General features: G+C 40.5%; 1 pseudogene; it reads left to right on the top strand.

The window, feature by feature from the left end:
- The first annotated feature begins 7,742 nt into the window (after positions 1 to 7,742).
- LOC108294530 overlaps positions 7,743 to 15,338 on the top strand; it is a 10,905-nt pseudogene continuing 3,309 nt past the window's right edge.

The raw sequence follows: 15,338 nt of genomic DNA, 5'->3' as shown, positions 1-15,338 counted from the left end.
TTATCTGTCTCCCACAAATAACTTAGAAAAAATCACTATGGGCCAGGAGCATTGGCTCACGCCTGTAATCCCAGCACTTTGGGAGGCCGAGGTGGGTGGATTACCTGAGGTCAGGAGTTTGAGACCAGTTTGACCAACATGGTGAAACCCCGTCTCAAAAAAAAGAAAAGAAAAAATCATTATGATGAGTGGCCACTGGTTATATCCTTCTTTTTCTTCTTCCTTTTTTTTTAAATTTCAAGCAAACTCTCCTGATTAAGGTCATGTCATTTCAGGACAGTGTCAACCTCTGAATGGCAGTGAGAGGACACAAGTGGAAACAGTAACTCTGGGGGGATCCAAACAACGCTTACCCTTGTCTGTTACATTCTTATGTTACCTAACGCGCGTCAGGAAAGCCAACGCAAACGTCTTCACAGTCCAGGCATGAGCCACTACCGTATGCAGGAGGCAGCCCTGCGCAGGGAAATAGGGAGGGGTGGGTATTGTGAGCAAACTAAAGAGTAGGTGTCTCACCAAGGGTCCATCCAGCTGTATTTTGGATACTGGCCAAATAGAGCATGTTAATGATTGTTCTGGGCTGTATCCAGTGTGTATCATTTGGGTCTAAATACAGTTATCTCTGGGAGGGGATAGCTGGAATGTCTTCTTACCAAATTCCCAGTACATATCCCAGTTTTTGCTCCCCGTAAAGTATAGTTCAAGCCTTCCTTTTATCCAGCTGCTTTCGGTCACGCTTACCTGGCACAGTGAGCACTCAATCGTAACTGACTGAACAATTGCAAGCGTTTCAAATTCTCTCCTCTGGGTTCCTCAAGCACCTGCAGAGTAGGCATGACATTAGCCCTTAACTACAGATATTTCTCTAGTTCAGTGTTTCTGAATCTTAAGCATTATGCGAACTCTTTTTAAAAAGAACTGTGCACATACCCAAAGGAAAATAAATAATTCTACAAAGAAAAACACATGCATGTCAACTGCAGCACTATTCACAATAGCAAACACAGGTGAAGACCCATCAACAGTGAATTGGACAAAGAAAATGTGGTACATATGCGCCCTAGAATACTGTACAGCCATAAAAGGGAACAAAATAAAGTCTTTGCAGCAATGTGGAGGCTGTTATCCTATTATGAAATTTCTTATCTTCTCTTTGTTCTTTTAAAAATCCACGTATTCTTCTTTCCCAAAGAAACCTATTTCTGCCTGGGCGCGGGCTGAATTAAGGCAGAAATAGAAAACCAAATGCTGCATGTTCTCACTCATAAGTGGGAGCTGACCATTGAGTACTCATGGACATAAAGATGGGAACAGTAGGCACTGGGGACTATAAAAGAGGGAGACAGGGAGGGCGATGAGGTTGAAAAAGTATCTTTTGGTACTATGCTCATTGCCTGGGTGATGGGATCCTTTGTACACCAAAACTCAGTAACACACAATGTACCCATGTAACAAACCCGCACCTGCATCTGCACCCCCGAAACTAAACTAAAAGTTAAAAAAAGAATAAAGAAAACATGATTCTTTTCCACCTCCAGAGTTTCTACAGGGTTACAACAGGGTCTGCCAGTGATCCCACAGTATAAATTTTCCTTTTCTTTTATAAAAAGAAAACCCCAGTTTTGAGAATATGATGCTTTCCAGTCTCCCTTGAACTAGGTTTTTCAGGCACCCCACTGTATTAGTTTCTTAGGGCTGCCATATCAAAGTACCACAGACTGATGGATTAAGCAGTGGAAATTTATTTTCTCACTGTTCTAGGAGGTAGAAGAACACTGTGAAGGTGCTAGCAGGCTGGGTTTCCTCCCAAACCTCTCTCCTGGGGTTGAAGATGTGCCCTCTTGCTGCCGCTTCACATGGTCGTCTCTGTGCACGTGTGCACTGAATGTGTCCAGATTTCCTTTTCTGATAAGGACACCAGTCAGATTGGATTCAGGCTTCTCCTAACAATCTCATTTTCACTTAATCACCTTTTTTTTTTTTTTTTTTTTTTTTCCCTGAGACTGAGTCTTGCGCAGTCACCAAACTGGAGTGCAGTGGCTCAATCTCAGCTCACTGCAACCTTCACTGCCCAGGTTCAAGCTATTCCTCTGCCTCAGCCTCCCGAGAAGCTGGGACTACAGGCGCACAGCACCATGCCTGGCTAATTTTTTGTATTTTAGTAGTGATGGGGTTTCGCCATGTTGGTCAGGGTGGTCTCGATATCCTGACCTTGTGATCCGCCCACCTCAGCCTCCCAAAGTGCTGGGATTATAGGCGTGAGCCACCGTGCCCAGCCAACTTAATCACTTCTTTATAGTCCCAGCTCTAAACACAGTCATATTCTAAATTACTGGGAGTTAAGACTTTAGTATATAATTTTAGGGGAGTACAATTCAGCCCATAATATTACAGTCTCTGGCCTCTCAACATTTGCATGTATTTGCATGTTGAGCATAGGATAGACATTCCCATCCCCAAAAGGATAAATTCGAAAACAGCAAAGAATCACAAAGCTCAAACAAGTCCAAATCCTAGCAGGACAAATTTCATTAAAATTTAATGTTCAAGAATAATCTTTTTTTTTTTTTAACAGGAAAACAAAGTTCCTTTTATTTGAGGGGATCACGGCATTATCTGGGTGTTTATGCATGTTGACAGCTAACATGGAGTTTAAGCTCAAATTCAATTTCCAAGTGAGTCCCCATTTTACCAGGGTGCAGAAGTTCTTGAATCATTCTTTGTACAGAAATTGAAAGGATTCAAAGCTAGCAGATTGTGATATCTTTAGTCTGAATTTTTAACTGGAATCAAAACTGGAAGTTGGCGTCACTGTTTTTTTATTGTACTTCATGATTACCTAATTCAAAATTGCCCCCCAAAGAATAATCTTAGCAGGTTGGGCACAGTGGTTCATGCCTGTAACCCCAGCACTTTGGGAGGCTAAGGTGGGTGGATCACAAGGTCAAGAGTTTGAGACAAGCATGGCCAATATGGTGAAACCCTGTTTCTACTAAAAATACAAAAATTAGCCATGTGTGGTGGCAGGTGCCTGTAATCCCAGCTACTCAGAAGGCTGAGGCAGAAAAATTGCTTGAACCCAGGAGGTGGAGGTTGCAGTGAGCTAAGATTATACCACTGCACTCCAGCCTGGGCGACACAGCAAGACTCCATCTCAAAATAATAATAATCATCTTTTCTAGCTCTGTGTTCTACCCTTTGGGCTCACTGGGGTCGTGACTCCACTTTCTAGGCCTGCTGAGGGAGGGGAGTCACCACCTCAGCCCTTAGTGGCAACCTCACTCCTAAGAACCTGGGCGATGGCAGCCTAGCCCCCTGAAACTAAGGAGGTGGCCTTGCACTTGAAAACCAAGGAGACAGCCTCACATTTGGGGTCATTCTTCTCTTTTCTTTAAAAAGGTAATGGATGTTCATAGCTGAATAACTCTGTTGTTCCATTCTGTAAAATCCCAAAAGTCCAACACCCTCCCTTTATTTTGTTCCATTTTTGACCCCTTTAGTTCAAGATGAACAGTGTTTCTGGTGGTGAAACCTCATCTCCATTCCTGGCCTCTGCTGAGATGGCTGGTTAGGTAGAGGCATCACACTCATCATCTCCTTGTGGACTAATTGTCTAGCCATCCTTGGTGTTTTCTCCAGAATATATGTTCTAATTTTTTTGAGATATGGATAGGCTGATGAGTTTCCAAATTTTCAGGTTCTGGTTCCATTTTGCTTTATAATGTCTCCTTCAAGTCGTCTTTGTCTCTCACATGTTAATATAAGTAGCAAGAAAAATCTGTCTACACCTTCAACACTTTGCTTAGAAAGCTCCTTAGATAAAGCTCCAAGTTTGATGCTTACAGTTTTTACTTTCCACAAACACTAGAATGCAAATCAGCCAAGTTATTTGGCTCTTCATAGTAAAAATTGTCTTTCCTCCTTGTTCCTCATTTCAATCTGAGTCCTTACCAGAAAAGCTTTTAGTGTCTGTATTTCTAATAGTCTTTTCAAGGCAACTTAGGCTTTCTCTAACATGCATCTCAAAATTCTTGCAGGCTTTACCATTATTTGATTCCAAAGCCACTGTGGCTACTGTACAAAGTACCATAGGCTGGGTAGATTAAAACACAAATTTATTATTTTACAATTCTGGAGGCTGAAAATTACAGTTCAAGGTGATGGCAGAGTTGGTTTCTCTGAAGCCCCTCTCTTTGGCCTGCAGAAAGCTGCCTTCTTGCTAGCAGCCTCTTTACATGATTGTCCCTCTGTGTATATGTGCCCTTCATGTCTTTCTTTGCGTCCAAATTTCCTCCTCTTACAAGGACATCAGTCAGGTTGGATTCTAGTAGCCTCATTTTAACTTGACTACTTTTCTAACGGCTCTATCTTGAAATACCACTGACACATTGAAACCATTGACATTTAGGTCTTTATTCCCTGAAACCAAATCTAATTCTTACAGATATATCCATTTAAGTCACATTCTGAAGTATTGGGGATTAAGACATCAGCATATAAATTGGAGGGTAAGGGAAATAATTCAGCCCATAATATATACCAGTGGAATGTCAGCAGGCATCTTCCTTAAGTTGTGGCATCTTCCAGGAATCTTTCTTAAGAAACTACTGGAAAAAAGCTAATAGATAGAGAAGGAATGATAGAATTAGAAATTTTATATTTTTTAACCCTCTATATAGTCATTGATTTAGTTAAGGATTATTGCCCTTTGAGCAAGTTATGTTTGGGGAATGGTGTATGTGCACAGGCCAAATTATCACCTTAGAGATTACTTACAAATTGCGAATACAAAAATGTACCATCACAATAGAGAGGTCTACCAAAGAACTCTTGAAACAAATGATCAAACATCACATCCTGCATAATCACACAATCCGATGTCATGTGGCTTCATATGTGATACAATACAAAATATGCATCACCTTTGAAGGATTCTTGCCAGAAACACTTACTGAAACTTAACCTGAACCTAATCAAGTTCCTAGGCCTACATTCTAACTTTCAGGAAAGTTGTGGATATGGGAACAAATTAAACATCACCATGAAGTAAAAACCAGATAATTCCAGAAGATGAAGCATTCTACAGGGCAGCTTATTTTTTCTCTTGAAAAAGTTAATGAGTTCTAAAAAGAATGAATTTAATTGTTCTGTATTAGAAGGGATTGAAGAGATATAACAACCACATGCAATTTTCAAACCTGCATTTTAGAAACCTTTGAATATGAACTGGACAACAGATAGTATTGTTAATTTTATTAGTTGTGATAATTATATTATGAGTAGGCAGAAGAAGTTCTCATTCTTAGCGGATGTAAAGTGAATTTTTTTTTTGAGACAGAGTCACGCTCTGTTGCCCAGGATGGAGTGCAATGGCACAATCTTGGCTCACTGCAACCTCTGCCTCCCAGGTTCAAGCGATTCTCTGTCTCAGCTTCCCGAGTAGCTGGGATTACAGGTGCCTGCCATCATGCCTGGCTAATTTTTGTATTTTTAATAGAGACAGGGTTTCACCTTGCTGGCCAGGCTGGTCTCGAACTCATGACCTAAGGCGATCCTCCCACCTTGGCCTCCCAAAGTGCTAGGATTACAGGTGTGAGCCATTACGTCCAGCAAAATGAAATCTTAGGGGTGAAATATGATGTATACAACATATTTTCAAGTGTTTAGGCAGAGAGAGAAATTGAGAAAAAACATCAACAATGTGATTCTAGGTGAAAGTAAATTGGTATTATTGTATATTTTAGTCTTCCTCTATTTGTGAAAATGTTCATAATAAAAAGTTGTAGAATAAATAAAGTGAAACAAATGACCGGAGATAGATGGCTCATGCTCTTTTTCTTAGTATTTTTTTTTGTTCAGCATTTGCCTGGGGCACAGACATGAACAACTTGGACCATAAGGATGAGGGTTGAATTTTAGGAAAGATAGAAGCAGTGAAATTGCAGGATCCTGAATCCTTGATCATTTTATGGATGCAGAACCGCCTTTCCAAGTTCTTGGCTGCCTACATCTGGCCTTTTGAGAGAAATAAACTTTCATCTTATTTAAACTACTGACATTAGGTTTCCATTCCTTGAAGCCAAATCTAATCATTACCAACATATCAATTTAAGACACAAAACTTTTATTCTACAAAAATATGTTCCAACTGTTAATTATTATTATAAGACATAAACTCTATATTTAGGGTGAAAATAATACTTTTTGGTTATCATCTAAAGGAAAACCCAAAACTATAAAAATTCTCAACAGTTACATGTACTGAAATACCTGCAAACCCAGTTTGAAACTCTATTGTTAGGTTCACATAATTTTTTTTTTCTTTTTTTGAGATGGAGTCTCGCTCTGTCACCCAGGCTGGAGTGCAGTGGTGCAATCTCGACTCACTGCAACCTCCGCCTCCCAGGTTCAAGACATTCTTCTGCCTCAGCCTCCGGAGTAGCTGGGACTACAGGCATGCACCACCATGCCTGGCTAATTTTTGTATTTTGAGTAGAGATGGGTTTTCGCCATGCTGGCCAGGCTGGTCTCAAACTCCCGACCTTGTGATCCATCCACCCACGTCGGCCTCCCAATGTGCTGAGATTACAGGTGTGAGCCACCTTGCCCAGGCTAGGTCCGTATATAAGCATTATATCTTCTGATATCTTGACCCTTTTATAATTAGGAAATGTCTTTTTTGTCTTTGGTAAAAATTTTTGTCTTCAAGTCTAGTTTGTCTGATAGTAGTATAGCCATTCTAGCTCTCTTTTGGTTACTGTTTGCATAGTATATTTTTTCATCCTTTGATTTTCAAACTTCCTGTGTCTGTGAATTTATGGTATATCTCTTATAGACAGTATATATTTGAGATGAAGTCTCACTCTGTCACCCAGGCTAGAGTGCAGTGGCACCATCTTGGCTCACTGCAACCTCTGCCTCCCACGTTCAGGCAATTCTCCTGCCTCAGCCTCCTGAGTAGCTAGGATTACAGGCATGTGCTACCACGCCCAGCTAATTTTTGTATTTTTAGTAGAGACAAGGCTTCACCATGTTGGTCAGGCTGGTCGTGAACTCCTGACCTCGTGATCCACCTGCCTCAGCCTCCCAAAGTGCTGGGATTACAGGTGTGAGCCACTGCGCCTGGCCTGACAACATATGGAGTTTTTTTTTTTTTTAAATCCACTTACAAAATAGGAACACTTTTACACTGTTGGTGGAAGTGTAAATTAGTTCAACCGTTGTGGAAGACAGTGTGGCAATTCCTCAAGGACCTAGAGTAGAAGTTCCATTTGACCCGGCAATCCCATTACTGGGTATATATCCAAAGGATTATAGATCGTTCAACTATAAGGACACATGCACATGTATGTTCATTGCAGCACTGTTTACAATAGCAAAGACTTGGAACCAACCCAAGTGCCCATCGATGAGAGACTGGACAGGGAAAATGTGGCACATATACACTAAGGAATACTATGCAGCCATAAAACATGATGAGTTCATGTCCTTTGTAGGGACATGGATGAAACTGGAAACCATCATTCTCAGCAAACTGACAAGAACAGAAAACCAAACACCGCATGTTCTCACTCATAGGTGGGTGATGAACAGTGAGAACACATGGACACAGGGAGGGGAGCATCACACACTGGGGGCTGTTGGGGGGAAATAGGGGAGGGACAGCAGAGGGTGGGGAGTTGGGGAGAGAGAGCATGGGGAGAAATGCCAGATATAGGTGATGGGGAGGAAGGCAGCAAATCACACTGTCATGTGTGTACCTATGCAATAGTCTTGCATGCTCTTCACATGTACCCCAAAACCTAAAATGCAATTAAAAAAATTAGAAAACTAAAGTGGCAAAAAAAAATCCATTCTACAAACCTCTGCTTTTTAATTGAGAGTTTAATCTGTTTATGTTTAATGTAGTTACTGATAAGATAGGATTTATAGCTGATATTCTGCTATTTGTTTCCTCTGTTTCTAATGTATTTTTTATTCCGCAATTTCTCTGTTACAATCTTCTTTTGTGTTAAATAGATATTTTCTAATCTGGCATCCTGATTTCCTTCTCATTTCTTTTACTGTATATTTTTAGTTTAATTTCTTACTGGTTTTCCTTGGGATTACAATTAACATCTTAACTTAAAAAACTAAGTTTCTGTTTAACTTCAAGAGTTTACCAAAATTTTGATCTTATATAGCTCAGCTCTCCTCCTTTTGTTGTATTTGTGTCATAGAAATTTCATCGTTATATGCTATATACCCATCAACACAAATTTATAATTACTGATTTATGCAGTTGTTTTTAAAATGAAATAGGAAACAAGTTACAAACAAAATGTACTTAAACTCTTATTTTTACCTATATAGTTTCTGCTGTAGTTTAAATGTATACCCCCAAAAAGGCATGTGTTGGAAACTTAATCCCCAAGGCACAGTGTTGAGAGGTGGAATATTTAAGAGGCAATTAGGTTATCAAGGCTCTGCCCTCATGAATGGATTAACGTTGTTGGCATGCAATGGGTTTGTTATTGTGGAAGTGGATTCCAGATTAAAGGTTGAGCTTACCTCATTTCCCTCTTTTACACATTCTTCCCCTTCTGTCTTCCACCATGGGATGATGCTGTAAGCAGGCCCTCCCCAGATGTCAGCCCCTCAGTCTTGGACTTCTCAGTCTCCGGATAATTTTAGGATACACATCTCTGTTCTTTATAAATTACCCAGTGCAATCTGTTATAACAGCACAACATGGACTATGACCATTGCCTTTACTATGCTCTCTTTTTTAAAATGTGGATTTGAGTTACTATCTAGTGTCTTTTTATTTCAACCTGAAGGACTGCCTTTATTATCTCTTGTAGAGAAGATGTTCTAGTGATGAATCCTCTCCGTTTTTGTTTCATTTTGTTTTGAGACAGTCTCACTCTGTTGCCCAGGCTGGAGTGCAGTGGTGTGATCTTGGCTCATTGCAACCTCTGCCTCCTGGGTTCAAGTGATTTTCTGCCTCAGCTTCCCAAATAGCTGGGATTGCAGGCGTGTGCCACCATGCCCAGCTAATTTTTGTATTTTTAGTAGAGATGGGGTTCTGCCATGTTGTACAGGCTGGTCTCAACCTCCTGGCCTCAAGTGATCTGCTCACTTCAGCCTCCCAAAGTGCTGGGATTATGGTGTGAACTACTGTACCCAGCCTTTCAGTTTTTGTTTACCTCGTATATCTTAGTATTTTCTTCATTTTTGAGGTTTAGTTTTGCTGTACATAGAACTCTTGGTTGATAGGTCTTCCCCCGCCCCAATACTTTGATTACCTTGTCACACTGTCTTCTGGCTTCCATGTCTTCTGATGAGAAAATACATGTTAACCTTGTTGATAATTTCTTGTACCTAAGTGACTTTTCTCTTGGAAAAATCAAAATTCTTTCTTTGTTTTTGGATTTCCAATTTGATTATGATGTTTCTAGTTATGAATCTCTGAGTTTATCCTATTTGGACTTTTTAGAGCTTCTTGGATGTATACATTAATGTTTTTCATCAATTTCAGAAATTGTCTGCCATTATTTCTTCAAACTTTTCTTCCTCTTTCTCTCTTCCCTCCTCCTGAGACTGTTGTTATGAAAATGTTAATATGCTTGAGGATATCCCACAGGTTTCTCAGTGTCTGTTTATCTGTCTTCACTATTTTTTTCTTCCTGTTCCTCAGAGTGGATGATTCCAATGGGTCTATCTTCAAGTTCACTGGTTCTGTCTTCTGCTTACTTAAGTCTGTTGCTAAATCTTGCCAATGATTTTTTAAAAATTCAATTATTGCACTTTTCAATTCCAGAGTCTTTGGTTCTATTTTATAATGCATATCTCTTTATTGCTATTCTCTATTTGGTGAGGCATCATTCTCATGATTTCCTTTAGTTCTTTAAACATTTTAAATTAATTAATTATTTTTCCAACAGAATCTTGCTCTGTTGTGCAGGCTGGAGTGCAGTGGCACAATCATGGCTCACTCTAGCTTCAACCTCCTTGGCTCAAGTGATCCACTTGCATCAGCCTCCTGAGTAGCTGGGACTACAGGCATGTGACACCATGCGTGGGTATTTTTTTATTTTTTATTTTTTTGTAAAGATCTCACTGTGTTGCTCAGGCTGGTCTCAAACTGCTGGGCTCAAGTAGTCTTCCTGGCTTTGGCCTCTCAAACTCCTGGGATTATAGGTATGAACCACTGTGCCTGGCCTACACATGTTATTTAAAATATTCTCTGAATATATTAAAAATAGCTATTTCAGTCCAGGTGTGATGGCTCACACCTGTAATCCCAGTACTTTGGGAGGCCTAGGCAGGAGGATTGCTTGAGGCCAGGAGTTTGAGAGCAGCCTGGGCAACATAGCAAGAAACTGTCTCTATAAAAGATAAAAAAGAATAAAAAACTTAGCTGGGCATGGTGGTGAACACCTTAGTCTCAGCTATTCTAGAGGCTGAAGTGGGAGGATGACTTGAACCCACGAATTCAAGTCTACAGTGAGCTGTAATCTGCACTCCAGCCTAGGGCACAGAGCCTGCCTGCCTTCCTCCCTCCCTCCTTCTTATGTTCTCCCTCTTTTTTATTTTCCTTCTTTCTTATTTTCCTTCCTTCCTCCCTCCCTCCCTCCCTCCTTCCTTCCTTCCTTCCTTCCTTCCTTCCTTTCTCCCTTCCTTCCTTCCTCCCTCCCTCCCTCCCTCCCTCCCTCCTTCCTTCCCTCCCTCCCCCTCTCTCTCCCTCTGTTTTTCTTGCTTTCTTGCTTTCAAGACTGACTCTCACTTTGTTGCCTAGGCTGGAGTGCAGTGGGGAGATCTTGGCTCACTGCAACCTCCACCTCCCAGGTCCAAGCAATTCTCTTGCCTCAGCCTTCCAAGTAGCTGGGACTACAGGTGCGTACCACCATGCCTGGCTAATTTTCATATTTTTAGTAGTAATGGGGTGTCATCATGTTGGCCAGGCTGATCTCGAACTCCTGACTTCAAGTGATCTGCCTGCCTCAGCCTTCTAGAGTGCTGGGATTACAAGTGTGAGCCACCACACCTGGCCACCCCTGTTTCATTTAAATTAATTTTTTTTGAGACATGATCTGGATCTGTTTACCAGGCTACAGTGCAGTGGTACAATCTTGACTCACCTCAACCTCCACTTCCCGGGCTCAAGTAATCCTCCTGCCTCAGCCTCCCAAATAGCTGGCACCACAGGTGCATGCCACCATGCTGGCTAATTTTTATATTTTTTAGTACTGACAAGGTTTCTCCATGTTGTCCAGGTTGGTCTTAAACTACTGGGCTCAAGTAATCCTCCTGCCTCAGCCTCCTGAGTAGCTGGGATTATAGGCGCGAGCCACTGCACCTAGACAAGACTCTGTTTTTCAAAGTTAACTGTCTAATAGCTATTTCAAAGTTTTTGTCTAGTAAGTCCTATGCCTGAATTTCTCAGGGACAGTTTCTATGGATTGGATTTTTTCCCTGGTGTTTGGGCCATACTTTCCTGTCTCATTACATGTCTCATAATTGCTTGTTGAAAACTGGACATTTTAAATAATATCACGTGGCAGCTCTAAAAAATCCAATGCCCTCTGCCCAGTGTTTGTTGTTATTGCTGCTTCTTAGTTAAATTAGTCATTTAAAAAAATTAATCCTATAAAGGCTGTATTCTTTCTCGTGTGTAGCCACTGAAGCCTCTGCTTAGTTATTTAATAGCTTACTGACCAGCTAATAATTGCTCAGTCTTTGTCATAGGGTTCTTGTGTATATTAGGAAGTGCTTTCAACACAGCCAGGTTGTTTACAACTCTGCGTTAGAACTTCATTTTCTGCTTGTGCAGACCCTCAAGGTCAGCCAGAGGTGAGCACTTAGGGCCTTCTCATGTCTTCCTGAGCACGTAAACAGCACAGGGAATGCACTTCAGTGACTTGTTAAATATATAGAAAATAGGAAAGTTCACTTACATCATACTGTATGTGTAAGGAAAATGCAGTTTTTTTGTTTGTTTGTTTGTTTGTTTGAGACAGAGTCTCGCTTTGTCACCAGGCTGGAGTGCAGTGGTGCGATCTCGGCTCACTGCACCCTCTACTTCCCAGGTTCAAGCGATTCTCCTGCCTCAGTCTCCTGAGCAGCTGGGACCACAGGCGTGTGCCACCATGCCCGGCTAATTTTTTGTATTTTAAGTAGAGACAGGGTTTCACCATGTTGGCCAGGATGGTTTCAATCTCTTGACCGTGTGATCCACCCACCTCGGCTTCCCAAAGTGCTGGGATTACAGGCATGTGCCTGTAATCCTGTGCCTGGCCAAAAGTATAGTTTTTAATTTCTCTGTAACTGGTTTTAATAAGTTCATGCCCATTAGGATATAGTGAAGCTGTGGAAGATTAGATTTAAACTTATCCTGTAATTTTAGTCTGAATTATCAATTCCACCCATGTCCTTAGGCAAATTATTCTCTATAAAGATGATCCAAGCAAATTTCTGTCCCAAGATGGTATCAAGATGATACCCCAAGTTCTTCTCCAGAATGGTATGTGGATATATGTGGAAGGAAATATTTTTTTCTAGCCCTGTATAAAATATGGCACTAAAGCTTAGTGGCTTAAAACAATACACTCTATGTATGTGTGTAGCCTTCTAGATTCCCAGAAATAAATGTCTAAAATTGTATTTAAAATTTGTCTAATTTGGGCCAGGCACTGTGGCTAACACCTGTAATCCCAGCACTTTGGGAGGCCAAGGCGGGCAGATCCCCTGAGTTTGGGATTTTGAGACCAGACTGACCAATATGGAGAAACCCCATCTTTACTAAAAATACAAAATTAGCTGAGTGTGGTGGTGCATGCCTGTAATCCCAGCTACTCAGGAGGCTGAGGCAGGAGAATCACTTGAACCCAGGAGACGGAGGTTGTGCTGAGCTGAGATTGTGTCATTGCACTCCAGCCTGGGCAACAAGAACAAAACTCTGTCTCAAAAAAAAAAAAATTTGTCTAATTCTGCCAAGAAAAAATATACTTACCTTTACCTGTGCTGTTTATTTGCCATGTAGATTTGAGTTACTATTTAGAAGTTATTACTATTTCACTTCGACCCGATGGAGCCCCTTTCATATTTCTTGCAAGAGAGATCTGCTAGTGATGAATTACTTCCTGATTCAGAATCTAACTCTTACGGGATTAGGATACTGACCGTGGTTTTTGTGCTTCCCTTCAAAATCATATTTCCAGCATAAAATTCCAGAGCTGAGAATCAAATCTTACTTTTTTCTTTTTTTTTTTTAAATTTTCCTTCTTGAATTAAGAGAATCAAATCTTTATCAAAATTAAATAATTTACCTGGTAAACATGAATTTGAATTTTTATTTGATAGCATTTTACTTGAAATAATATACCCATTTGTGTTGAAATCTTTTTTTTTTTTTTTTTTTTTTTTTGAGACGGAGTCTTGCTATGTCTCCAGGCTGGAGTGCAGTGGCGCAATCTCTGCTCACTGCAACCTCCGCCTCCTGGGTTCAAGCAATTCTTCTGCCTCAGCCTCTGGAGTAGCTGGGACCAAAGGCACATGCCACCACGCCCAGCTAATTTTTGTATTTTTAGTAGAGACGAGGTTTCACCATGTTTGCCAGGATGGTCTCGATCTCTTGACCTCGTGATCCGCCCACCTGGGCCTCCCAAAGTGCTGGGATTACAGGCGTGAGCCACCGCGCCCGGCTGTGTTGAAATCTTACCAGCTTAGAGGAATATCTCCTCTAATAGTTAATTGGCCCAAGTTTTGCTTTTCATTGTATCGTAGTTTGAGGTAATATCTATATAATGAAATATTATTCTCATTTCCTGCCTAAAAAAAATGCATTTTGAATGCTTAAATTTTCTTTTGTTAAAGGAAAAAAATTTTATTTAGAAATTTATGAAAAATTAAATTCTGCATGTGTGATTTATAGTATTTGTGGTAAAATATTATTCTGCATGTTAAAATCACAATAGTTAACATAAGAATCCTAAACACACAAAATGCTCTGGAATTTGTAAAAGCCACAGGAGGGCATATTGTTAGATGTGTATTTAACTGTCTAAATTTGTCTAATTTGGGCTGGGTGTGGTGGCTCACACCTGTAATCCCAGCGCTTTGGGAGGCCAAGGCGGTCAGATCACCTGAGGTTGGGATCCGCCCGCCAGGAGGAACACCCAAGCCTGAATCTCAGTCCATCGCAAACTCCACTGCACCTAGCATAGTTTCTAATGGACCGGTTACCTTGTGAACATCAGCCTTCAATCAGCTGTTGGTTACCGTGGTCCCAATCAGCTCATTCTTTGAAATGACTAGGCTTTTGTTTCCTCCATAACCTTCCAAGTAAAACATACTTTAGATCCATCTTATGAAATGCAATTAATACATGCGCAAATACATAGATACATAAATACGTAAATTCATAAATACAAGGAAATGTTATTCTCTTGGGATGATTGCCACCAAATTTGAGATCCATAGGACTAAATGTTCTCTGAAAGCCCCTCTGCCACATTGATTGCCCTTCTAGATCACTTCCTTGCTCACCATTCTTGAGCTCACCAAGCTCAGTTCATCCCTACTCAATGATTGTCATGCTCTTTTTCTGGAAACGTCTTACCACAGATCCTCACTGTGGCTGGCTGCCTCCTGTCAACTGGGTTTCAGTTCAAATGTTACTTATTGCCTCTGAGAGGCTTTGCTTCTCCACCTAACCCAATGGTGGCTGTTCTTAATTCCAGATCCCCACAATATTTCATTGTTTTATTTAATTGAATTTCTCCCTAAGATTATCTCATATGCTTACTTACATATTTGCTTATTTATTGACTATTTCCTTCTGAGAATATAAAAACGCATAAAGGCTTTATCAGTCTTGTACATCAATTGCATTCTCAATGCCTAGAACAGTTCTAGGATTATAAATATATATTTTTGGAAGAATACAGAATAAAATCTAACAGCATAGTGTCCCCTGTATTTGAAAAGAGCAAGTTAATGTCTAAGCAATACCACAAAAAACAATATAAGATATGGTTGTATAGAACTTTTATTTTCATGGATATTAAAAGCATTACTATTCATCGAGCACTTACTACCTGCTAGGCATTAGGTTAAGTGACTTAAATATGTAGAAAATTGGAAAATTCACTCACATCATACTACATGTGTAAAGAAAATACAGATTTATTTATTTATTTAGAGACAGAGTTTTGCTCTTATTACCCAGGCTGGAGTGCAATGGCACGGTCTTGGCTCATAGCAACCTCTGCCTTCCAGGCTCAAGCGATTCACCTGCCTCAGCCTCCTGAGTAGCTGGGATTATAGGTGCTCGCAACCATGCCCAGCTTAGTTTT

This window comes from Cebus imitator, unplaced genomic scaffold, assembly GCF_001604975.1.
Source record: "Cebus imitator isolate Cc_AM_T3 unplaced genomic scaffold, Cebus_imitator-1.0 Scaffold586, whole genome shotgun sequence".
Taxonomy (NCBI): domain Eukaryota; kingdom Metazoa; phylum Chordata; class Mammalia; order Primates; family Cebidae; genus Cebus; species Cebus imitator.
The sequence above is the reverse complement of the archived record's forward strand: the minus strand, read 5'-3'. Positions and strand labels throughout refer to the sequence as shown.